We start from the raw sequence: 12,467 nt of genomic DNA, 5'->3' as shown, positions 1-12,467 counted from the left end.
CCACTTTATTTAACACGAAAAAAAGTTCACACTGAGAACTCAGGAGCTAGATTTAAACCCAGAAACCGTAACAGTTCCCACCTCCACTTTCTCTTTGTGCATCCACTTGAGGTCTAGACTCATATTCCATCCTAGTTTTCTTTATTAGTAGTGGTACTTCCTTCACTGTTACTGTTTTTATTCTACTTGATGTTAATCTCTCCTGTCTCTGTCTAACCCCTAATCCACTGGCCCAGAATATTTTTACAACCTTGAACAGTTTTGCCTTGGGAAGGTTCCAAAGATAAATCTGAAAAGTACTTCATGGGAAATTGTGATGCGTAAACCTATTGCTTAAGGTTAATAATGTAGAATTCTTAATACATGTGTTTAGTTCATGTAAGATGAACATGTACTAAGTAATTCATTCAGCAAATACTGGTTAATTAACAATGCCTATTGAGAGACTGTTTGAAGCAAGGCATTTGGAAATACAGTGATCACTAAAAGAGGGTCTCCGCCTTCTTTAGTGTTACTAGCGAAGAGGCAACTCTAGAGCCTGAAGTAGGAGGAAGGATTGAAGATGGCTTTCTAGGAGAGGGGTGGGCCTAATCCAGTTTTAAAAGAGAAATTTATATTAGCCTTGCTATATCAAATGTCACATATATACCGGGAAAAATTATGGACAGTGAACATAAGAAGGTATGTTTAATCTGTTCTGCTATTGTGCTTCATGTTTTGTCTTGCAAAGTCTAAATGGGTGACACAGCAAAATGAGATTATGAAACAGAGGGCTAGAGATTTAGCGCTGGAATTAATGTATTTAAAAGTAACCCACATCATTTCTGGGTATGTATGAGTGGGTCTGTCAAGATATTTGAGAATGCTTGATTTTGTATCATATAGGAAATCTTATTTTTCTAGTTGAAATTGGGTATAGATCATCATAATGCCCTTTGTTACCTCAAGAATGGAATATGGAGAATTTAGCTGATAAGATTAATGTAGGCTTTTATTAATCTTTCTCAAATTGATAACATTCTATGGCTCTGAAATTTACTCAAAGTCATTATCTCTTACTCTTTTAGCTTTGAAAGTATTGAAAGTTTTATAGTTTCCTAACCAGTATGTATTATGTCAATAATTTTAGGTATTGCCTTTATGCCAAGCTACAGAGCAAGAATTGATTTTCTGTTTGAGAACATGACTTCCTAGATTATATTTTCACGACTGTCACTTATCACACTGAGATTGCCAGATCTCTAATATTTTTGAAAGGTGAAGGGCATAGAACAATCTTTGAAAACTAGATAGTTGCCTGTAAGTTGTATAACTTTTAACATATCATTAATGTTAGATATTCAATAAAAGCTTACTTAGAGACAACTTTTTAGCCTATGTTAATACATTGTAGACAATCCCAGCTGCTTATATTTATAAAATACTTCATTTTATAAAGGTTGCTTAGGTATCTAGAGATAAATTAGAGGCATTTTCTAATTTTGTTTTTAAGAAGTTCTTATATAACATAAATTTTCAAAAGCGAATATATTGTGACATATTTTTAAAAATTTCCTTTAAACTATATTTAAAAAAGAATTACATGCTCTCCTAAAATGGTCGAAGATGGAGAATTTTAAAATACAAGCTCTTAAAACAATAACAGTATGTTCTAACTATTTTCCGTGATAATGAAATAGGATGCATTTTATGGTGCTGGTTTGGTTCCAAAAGATTAAACAGATCCTTTCATGATATGGATCTGAAACAAGACATTGTATTTTTGTGGCTTATTGTCCTGATATTGAAGGAAATAGGGCAGGCAACAAATAGCATTGGAAATTAAATTATTATCAATAATGGGATTTCAATGTCTAAAAATAATACTCATCTTATTGATACTACCACACTAAAAATATGACTCTTATTGTTGAAAAGAAGTTTATTTTATTTTATTTTATTTTTTTATTTTTTATTTATTTTTATTTTTTTTTTAAAGATTTTATTTATTTATTTGACAGAGAGAGATCACAAGTAGGCAGAGAGGCAGGCAGAGAGAGAGGAGGAAGCAGGCTCCCTGCTGAGCAGAGACTCCAACGAGGGACTCGATCCCATGACCCTGGGATCATGACCTGAGCCGAAGGCAGTGGCTTAACCCACTGAGCCACCCAGGCGCCCTATTTTATTTTTTTAAAGATTTTATTTATTTATTTATTTGACAGAGAGAGATCACAAGTAGGCAGAGTGGCAGGCAGAGAGAAAGAGGAGGAAGCAGGCTCCCCACCGAGCAGAGAGCCAGATGCCGGATAGGATCCCAGGACCCTGAGATCATGACCTGAGCTGAAGGCAGAGCGGCTCAACCCACTGAGCCACCCAGGTGCCCCGAAAAGAAGTTTATTTTAAAAAAGAAGTTCACAGTAGGCAAGTCTCTACTTAACTCTACATGCATTAATTCAAATTTTTTTCAATATTGTGAAATGCTTTTTAAGGAGGATCTTAAATCACACGTAAAAACAGAAGTAAAGAATGAAAGGGAGAAATGTGAATGACATCAATGGCATGAGGGAAAGGTACTAAACATAGATGATCAAGTCAGACTTTTCTGTGTAAACATGAACTTTCACACTTTGTATGAGCAGGTTCGCACTCATGAAACATTTACTATCTCTAAAATTTTGGAGAAGGAAATGAAAACTCTTCTATGGAAGTAGAGTTTTTACTATTTAATATCATTCCCTAAGACTGTAACTTAATATTTTACTATTCCAGCAGACAACTTAGAAGAGATAAATGTAGGCATATCTGAAATTTTAATACTATTAAAAGATGATGCAGGGGCACCTGGGTGGCTCAGTGGGTTAAAGCCTCTGCCTTCGGCTCAGGTCATGATCCCAGGGTCCTGGGATCAAACCCCACATTGGGCTCTCTGCTCAGGGGGGAACCTGCTTCCTCCTCTCTCTCTGCCTGCCTCTCTGACTACTTGTAATCTCTATCAAATAAATAAATAAAATCTTAAAAAAAAAAAAAAGATGATGCAGTATGAAGAAAAGAGCACTGGACTAGAAATCAGGAGACCCGAGTTCTCCACCTTCCAGTGTGTGGCACTTAGAAAATTACTTCAGAAAAAAAAAAAAAAAAAGAAAATTACTTCAGGCTTGAACTTCTTTTTTAAATGTGAATGTTAAACTAGATGTCCTATAATGCTTTTTCTAGTATTGATGTAATTATTTATTTGGTATGAATATTACATATAATTGTACAATAAAGGTTGGTGGATACATTAATGAATGAAAAAGGTAAGTATTGTTTCTACTTCCTTGGAACATGTGAGCCCCAACTATAGTTATTAAACAGAAACTTACACAAGTGATTATGTAATCTCACTGTTATTTCTAGGTTTAATGTTCTTAGGAATCTATTCTTTAATAGTTTAACTAGTTAGAATGATTTCAGCTTCAAGTAAAAGAAAAACCTAACTCCAGTTTCATTAAATAGTCAAAAAACATGTTACCCTGTCCAACAAGAAATTTACGGTCTTCAGTGTTGGTTGATTCAAAGAAACAATGACATTATCAGGGAGCCAGGTCTACCCCCATTTTTTTCTCTTCAGTTTTTTCACAGTTGAGTCTCTTCCTATGCAGAATCCACCAGTAGTTTTAAAAAGTACATCAAGTCAAAATAATATCCAAAGGAAGGATGGCTGTATTTTCCTGTGTCTCTTTTTACTAGAGAGGAAGCACCCCACCAGTCTTTCTGTCATTTCCTGAAGCCATAATAGAGCCAGCATTTAAATAAGTTGGGGAGGTTTTTTTTTTTTTTTCTTGTTTCTAATTTAAAGAAGGAAGGAGGTGTGAATGAATAGTGGGCAGACAACCTACAATGTCTGCCATATGTATATATGAATATTTAGAATATATATAAAATACATAAAATATTTTTTTCCTTTCAGAAACTGCATCAGTTGATTCTAGAATTTCATTTTCGTTCTTTTTTTATAGCTTCCATTTCCCTGATGAGATCAACCATGTATTTATTTGTTATGTCAACTTCTTCTTTAAAGGCTTTGAACATTGATATGATCATAGCTGCTTAAAATCCATGTCTGATAATAGCAACACAAGGGTCATCTCATAATGTCTGTGAATTGTTTTTGTCTCCCGTTTTTCTTCATTGCATGTCTATTCATTTGAATATTTGCCAGACATCATGGATTACTTATTTCTGAGGATTTGTATTTTATGATCTTCCTTTAAAGAAAGAAGAGTATTCTAGCTGGGAGTTATTTTTAAAATAGATCAGATTGATATTTGCACTTCTTCTTCTTCTTCTTTTTTTTTTTTTTTTTTAAGTTTAGAATTCTCTTGTCTCCCAGTACTGTAAGACTTCTTTGTTACTGGCAGATATTCCCCTAAATCTGCACCAGCATCAAAACTGCAGCTTCTGTTTTTGCAGACGGCATCCAAGTTCAACCTTCTAAAACCACTACAGTGGTAACTCATATAACTATTGCTGTTTTAATTTTGCCCTTTTGGCATCTGGAAAATTTTCTGTCTTTCCCTCCTGCACTGTAATATGTTTAAAAATAAATGCGCTCATAATTGATACAGTATCTCTTCGTATTTGACACAGAGGTGGAGTGTAGTTCAGCTCAATCCACTGTGTTCTCCTAGGTCTCTTCAAGTTAATGTTTTAACTGCATTGTGATTAAGTGCTACAAAAGAAGGCTTAGCATAGAGATGAGGAACTTGTGTACATTTGGAGAGATGCCAAGGTGGTTTCCTTAAGAACTGTTATATGTTAAGGAGAGATCTCAAGGTAAAAGGATAAGTAACACTTTTTCATGCAGATAGAAAAACAGATACAAAGTTTCTGAGGCAGGATGAAGTCTGGCACATTTCAGAGCCCAAATGTGTAATTGGGCTTGAAATTAAATTATTTCAAGTGTAATTGAAGCTTGAAAAACAAGGAGACAAGTTGTTATAAAATAGGGTATGGTGAGGCAGACAGTTGCTACATTATGGACGACCTTGCTGGTTATGTTAAGATATGTGTATTTTAGCTTGCCTTTCTCTATATCTTGCTTTTTTTCTACCCATCACTTGAGGTAGTAGTGAAGTCCTTCTCAAATGTAAATTTACATCTGAATGTTAAGTGTTAAAAAGTTATTATAACCACTCTACTATTACTACTGTGGAGGGATGGATGCTGGTTCTATCACTTCCAGTAATACAGCTAAATATCCAAACATAAGACAATTTGACATACAAGGTTTTTTTCCCCCTGAAAATGACACTTTCAGATCAACAATATATTTTGAAAGGAAATTTGAGAAGAATGGCTTATTTATCAGCAATAGCCTTTTTGTAGTTAGTTTCTCAAACAGTTTTTAGTTCTGGAAATCCAATCTGTTCATGTAGATTTGTATCTTTGTGCCTGTCTTAGAATTATTCAAGCTGAAATTTATTTCCCCATTAATAACCCAGCCATTTTTTAAATGCGAATTAAATAAAAATCAGTTTCCAAAGGTATGTTTTTATAAAGTATTATTTTCTGTAGATCTACTTAATGAAGATTTTGAAGGCAGATGTATACATATGCTTATTTATTATGGTGAGCAAATAGAGATCACTTTTATTTTCCATTCCTTGGAAATCGGCTACGGAAATCATAGCCACATTATAGAGTGTAAATCATTGAGATCCCTTATGACCATAGACATTTGCTATAATGAAGGGTGTCAGTGCACTAAATAAGGAATAGCTCCTATGACAGCTAAGAGCATCAATTCTTTGCAAATGACATGATCTTGTATTTTTTTTTAAGATTTTATTTATTTATTTGACAGAGAGAAAGATCACAAGTAGGCGGAGAGTCAAGCAGAGAGAGAGAGAGAGAGAAACAGGCTCCCGCTGAGCAAAGAGCCCGATGCGGGGCTCGATCCCAGGACACTGAGATCATGACCTGAGCCGAAGGCAGCGGCTTAATCCACTGAGCCACCCAGGCGCCCCTGATCTTGTATTTTGTTAGTCATTTGGACATTATATTGGGAAGTTTCCAAATGATGTGGGTGGAAGTAAAATTTCTCACTATCAAACTGCTAGTGCTCCTTATAACTAAATGAGAAAAAAAAAATCATGAAAATAATCTTTTATTTTCTCTCCCTAGTGAAGAAAACTCCTTTAATCACACTTAAGTTTATGTCAAGATAAATATTTTCTTATTAAACTTGTCTATCATAGTGAAAATAGAATTGCAACAGAACTTTTGAACTAGCTTGATAGAAAATTCCTTTCACACAAAGAATTCCAGTGACAAAAGTACAAAGTGAATTTCTATAGTAGTTTTAGTTAGATGTTTAAAGTGCCAGTTCAAACTCAAGTTTCTACAGTTGAAACTTTCAAGAATACATTTAATGGAACATTTATGACCTGTGCCGTTAATCTTACTCAAAACCTTCATTTTTGTGGTATTTACAAGACTGAGAAAGGCCTATAAGTTTCAACTTTATCTAAATGTTGGTAATTTTTTAAATAAACTTTTTATTTTGAGATGACTATAGATTTGGTGCAGTTGTAAGAAATCAGATTGATTCCATGTTCTCTTTATCTGACTAGCTTAATTTTCATTCCTGTGCTGACAAAATGATTTGATTTCTCTCTCTCTCTTTCCTCTCTTTTTTTTATTTATTTTGTCTGGAACACAGAGTCTAGTCCTTTCTTATTGAGGTGAATTTTTTAAAATTAATTAATTCACTAATTAATTATTGAAATATAGTTGGCAGACAATATTACAGTAGTTTCAGGTGTACAACAGTGATTTGACAACTCTATGCATTATGCTGTGCTCCCCTTCTGTCACCCCAGTGCTATCACAGTACCACTGACCATATCCCTAATGCAGTATATTTCATCCCCATCACTCATTATTCATTCCATGACTGTACCTTCCATTCCCCTTCACCCATTTTGCCCATTCCTCCATCATCCCCCTATTCTGGCAGCTACCAGTTCTCTATATTTAAGTATTTATTTCTTCTATTTATGTTTTTTAGTTTTCTGTTTGATTTTTTTTTTAATTCCACATGTAAGTGAAATCACATGATATTTATCTTGCTCCTTCTGACTTCTTTCACTTAGCATAATAACCTCGAGGTCCATCCATTTTGTCACAAATAACAAGATTTCATTCTCTTTTATTCCTGGGTAATATTCCATTATATACAAATGCTACATCTTCTTTATCCATTTATCTATTGATAGACACTTAGATTGCTTCCATGTCTTGGCTATTGTAAATGGTGCTGTAATAAACATAACAGTACAAATGTCTTTTTGAATTAGTGTTTTTGTTTTATTTGGGTAAATACCCAGTAGTGGAATTACTGCGTCTGTGCTATTTCTATTTCTGATATTTTGAAGAACCACCATACTATTATCTACAGTGGCTACACTAATTTACATTCTTTACAGTAGTATATAAGCACTCCTTTATCTCTACATCTTGCCAACACTTGTTATTTTTTTGTCTTTTTGCTTTTAGCCATTATGATAGGTGTAAGGTAACATCCTTTGATTTGCATTTCCCTGATGATGTGTGATTTTGGGTATTTTTTCATGTGTCTGTCATCTGTATGTATTTTTGAGAAAAATGTTTATTTAGGCCCTTTGCCCAATTTTAATTGAATTTTTTGGGGGGGTTGAATTTTATAAGTTCATTATGTATTTTGGATATTAATTCCTTATTAGATAGGATATATCTTATTGGATGTATCATTTGCAATCCAGTCTCCTGTTCAGTAGGTTGCCTTTAATTTTGTTGATGGCTTCCTTTGCTGTAGAAAAGCTAAGTGTTAAATTTTAATTCATAAAGATAAACAACATTCATGAACAACAAGGCATGTGTAAAAATTACTGAGTTCTACTGAAGATTCATGAAGTTGACACAGAGAGGGTGAACTGTAAATAAATGTGTTTGGTGGATATTACTATGTTGTTGTTGTTTGTTTATACTAGTTGCAGTGATTAATGAACTGCTTTATCAGGCCTCAGTTTCCACCCCCAACCTCTGCTGGGTTTTTTTGGCCAAGTTAAGGGACTGTCTAACTTTTTTGATACAATGCCCATTTGTTCACTTTTCTGAAACTATAATAATTCAGAGCATTGACAGACAGAGAATATGTCCCAAAGTGCATAGATTATATTGTCTAGTGATCCCTACTAATGCGGGAACAGGGGAGTACCTGAACCTAGCTTTCTCCTCATGGCCTTATGAGTGGCCTGTGAGAGGGGAAACTGTGGCTTCAAAGTAGAGCTTTTTCTCTCTCTCTCTTTTTTTTTTGGTCAACTACAGGGATTTTTTTTTTTTAAGTTGAATTTACCCAGAGACACTTGGGTATTTTTGACCCAATGAAAGTCTATTGTTAAAAAGATTGATATTTAAAATATTTAAAAGTTGTAAGCTTCAGGGACTTACCAGTCAGAAATATAATGGTCACATATATACAACAGGATGGCTGTGCTAACCTACGCATCTGAGTAGTAGTCCTTTTTTTTTTTTAATTTTTTTAAAGATTTTATTTATTTATTTGACAGAGAGAGATCACAAGTAGGCAGAGAGGCAGGCAGAGAGAGAGAGGAGGAAGCAGGCTCCCTGCTGAGCAGAGAGCCCGATGTGGGACTGGATCCCAGGACCCTGAGATCATGACCTGAGCCGAAGGCAGCGGCTTAACCCACTGGCCCACTTCACTAAGTACCTCAACCTAATTAAGAATGATTTTTTTTTTAATTTTTTATTTTTTATAAACATATATTTTTATCCCCAGGGGTACAGGTCTGTGAATCACCAGGTTTACACACTTCACAGCACTCACCAAATCACATACCCTCCCCAATGTCCATAATCCCACCCCCTTCTCCCAAACCCCCTCCCCCCGGCAACCCTCAGTTTGTTGTGAGATTAAGAGTCACTTATGGTTTGTCTCCCTCCCAATCCCATCTTGTTTCATTTATTCTTCTACCCACTTAAGCCTCCATGTTGCATCACCACTTCCTCATATCGATTACAGTGGTCTTGCAGCTATTTTTCACATACAAATAAAATGTTTTGAGGTAAAAATATTTGTTTTTCATGTGCAAAAGAATGTTACAGTTGACCCTTACACAACCCAGGAGTTGCAGACACTGACGCCCTGCACAGTCAAGAATCTGTATATTAAAAAAAAAAAAAAAAATCTGTGTATAATTTTTGATTCCCCCTCAAAATTAACTACCAATTGCCTAAGATTGAATGGAAACATTACCAGTAACAGTCAATTAATATATACTTTGTATGTTATGTATATTACATAATGTAGTCTTACAATAAAGTAAGCTGGGGAACAGAAAATGTTATGAAGAAAATCACAGGAGATAAAACATTTATATATTGTACTGTAATTATTGAAAACCGTCCACACATAAGTGGATCCACAGAGTTCGAATCTATGGTGTGCAGGGTTCAACTGTAACTAATATATTTTTTGGTATCACTCATTAAAAGTTAATAGCTGTGGTGAGCTTCTTGAGGTTAGTGAATGTTTCCTCTTAAGCTTGGCAACTTCAGCCACCATTTCTCTGCTGGATACAATATGGATATTTTCTGTAATTGTGAAAAACATGTCATCATTCTCCCTTGTTGGAATTAAGAAGTACATTCAGTTTTTTGAATTATAAAACAAATGGTTGATTTATATTTCAAGCATTTCTGTATATAGTCCATTCTTAACTATCTGAAAATGACAGGGCTTCTTATATTTGTAAATGTTAAGCTATAATCCACAGAACTTCAGTAAACTCCTGAAATTGGTCATAGAACTTTACACCTTTATGGTTTCTGAAACGTTTGTCAGTCTTCAGTGATGTTTAGATTTGCGATTGGACAAACAGGTCCAAAGAAGTAGCAATCTAACTAAAAGGAATTAGGAAAACGTTAGCTTAATTACTTTATTGTAAGAGTGCTAGGAAATTTTGAACTGTGGGTAGCAGACCTGCAATGCATAGCAATTTACCTTGCATAAAAATTTATGTATACAAATGAGAGGTATAGTACATTGACTATTAAAATGTTTTATTCATTCACTCATTATTATATTCATTTTTTCAATTTCGGTTGTATAATTTACCAAGTCAACCTTTTATGAGCCAGACACCAGGGTAGTTCACTACTAAAACCTGATAAATCTTTGAAAGTTCTATCTTAAACTATTACATATACTGTGAAATCTAATTTTTATATTCCATTTTATTCTTAATCAGTCTTGGAGAAAATAGGACAGAAGACACTAAATATAATGGAAACCCTTTTGAATGATTGCATAGTTCACAAGTTGTGCATGATTAAGATGAATGTCATATTACATAAAATACATTGTAAAAGTGAAAATATAAATGATTCTTTGTGTAATTGAAGGGTGTTTCATTTGTTTTTATCTTTTTGGCTTTTTGTTTTTAGTTTCTGGCTTATTTGCTTTTTTTTCACATGACATACAGACTCATGTCGTTGCTTTGAGCTTGCCTTGTCTGTGTTCAAATCTCAACTCTGTCCCATCTTTGCTATATGACCATCTGCATGTTACTTAACCTCTCCATGTTAAACTTCCTCAACTATGAAATGGGGATAATACTACCTAAAAGAGTTGTATTAACTAGTTTAACATGCAAAAGTCCTTATAAGACCACCTGAGATGAATTAAGCGTTATTATATATAGGCTCATTATGTGTTTAGTAGGAAAACAAAAGCCTTGCAAGAGTGTCTAGATTGATCCATCCCAAGTCTACTTCTTACTAGCTTTTTAACTCTGAGATAAGTTACTTATCTGGGCCTCAGTTTCCTCATGTAAGATTAAGATATTTATTACATCTACCTCTTGGACTTGCAGAGTTTCAATGAATTATATGCATGGAATGATTAACACAGTATTTGGCCTATAAGTAAGCCCTCAAAAATTTGTAGCTGTTACTGTTTTTTTAAATATTGATTCATTCATTTTAGAGAGAGGGCGAGCATGAGTGAGTGTGGAGGGAGAGGAAGAGAAGAAGTGGACTTCAAGCTGAGCATGGAGCCCAATGCAGGGCTCAGTCTCCTGCCCTAAAATCGTGACCTGACCCAAAACCAAGAGTCAGTGGCTTAATCGACTGTGCCACCCAAGCATCCCTATTACTATTTAGTATTTTATTATAAATACAAAATGAAGACAGTAATTACTATCTTACCATTTCAAACAACAGTTGTGATCAATGAATGTATCTGTGAAGATCAAGTGAACAATTTAGTGTAATCCAGAAGTGTGTTTTACTTACTAATTATCTGATACTTTAAAAATTAATTGTACTGTGGTGGGGGCATCTGGGTGACTCAGTTGGTTAAGTATCAGACTTGCAATTTTGGTCATGCCATGATTTCATGGTCCGGATATCTAGTTCAGACTCAGGCTCTGCACAGAGTCTGCAAGGGATTCTCTGCCCCTCCACCCATGCCCCACCATTCACACATTCGCTCTCTCTCTTTCTCTCAAATAAATAAATAAAATCTTTAAAAAGTTAATCTACTATTATGAATAATCAGAATTGAATAAAAATAACTGAGGGTATATTTCTTACTTGTATCTTTTCCTAGTCTTGGTGGCAAGCTAGAAGGCTATTCTTTTTTTTTTTTTTCAATTTAAATTGCTAAGTGACCTTGGCATATAATTCAGTAAATATTATACATTAAAGCTATTCAAATTGAGCACAAGTCCTAAACCATTTTTTCCATAAATAGCCTGAGCTATGCTATCATTTAATTGTCTTCATTGTATAGGCCCCTTGGCTTTAAGAAATGGAAACAAATTCAGAAAAACTCAATGAAAAAGACTATTTCCATAAGCTCCTCTTTTGCACTATTTTTAGATTCCTGATCTGCACATTTAGAAAATTTTTGATTTTAGTATCTTTACTTTTACATATAATATCAATATAAGCCATGTTAGAGGATTTCCAAAATGCAATTATTTTCAAATAATTGTTGATTATCAACTAGAATAGGGTAAATATATGGGTATTTTTTCCACACATTACTCTGCTAAAAATTTAATGACTGTTTGATAAACAGACTAATTACATATAAAGTTATGCATCTTCCACTTATTTTACTATTTTCACAGAAAATCTTATGAATACAAGTCTTTCTTAATTCCAAAAATGGCTATTGATTGCTTTAGTAATTTAACATAATTAACAAAATTATTTTATCTTAATTTTTGGTTTCTTAATCTTATATTTCCAATTATTTTTTAAACTTCTTTAGAAAAGATACGAAATTTCTCTTTTGGTGATTTCTGTTGACTTTCAGCATGTGTGGTGATTCACAGACCTGTACCCCTGGGGATAAAAATATATGTTTATAAAAATAAAAAAAAAAAAAAAAAAAAAAAAAAAAAAAAAAAAAAGAATTAATTTAAGAAAGTATAAAC

At 33.9% G+C, this 12,467-nt stretch overlaps 1 protein-coding gene across 2 annotated transcripts in view; it reads left to right on the top strand.

The window, feature by feature from the left end:
• The window catches only part of CCSER1 (coiled-coil serine rich protein 1), a 907,623-nt gene that overhangs the window by 459,763 nt on the left and 435,393 nt on the right, over positions 1–12,467 (top strand). The window lies entirely within an intron of this gene.

Source organism: Mustela putorius, unplaced genomic scaffold (assembly GCF_011764305.1).
Source record: "Mustela putorius furo isolate JIRA1106 unplaced genomic scaffold, ASM1176430v1.1 tig00000382_pilon_pilon_pilon, whole genome shotgun sequence".
NCBI lineage: Eukaryota > Metazoa > Chordata > Mammalia > Carnivora > Mustelidae > Mustela > Mustela putorius.
This window is presented reverse-complemented; position numbering and strand designations above follow the sequence as displayed.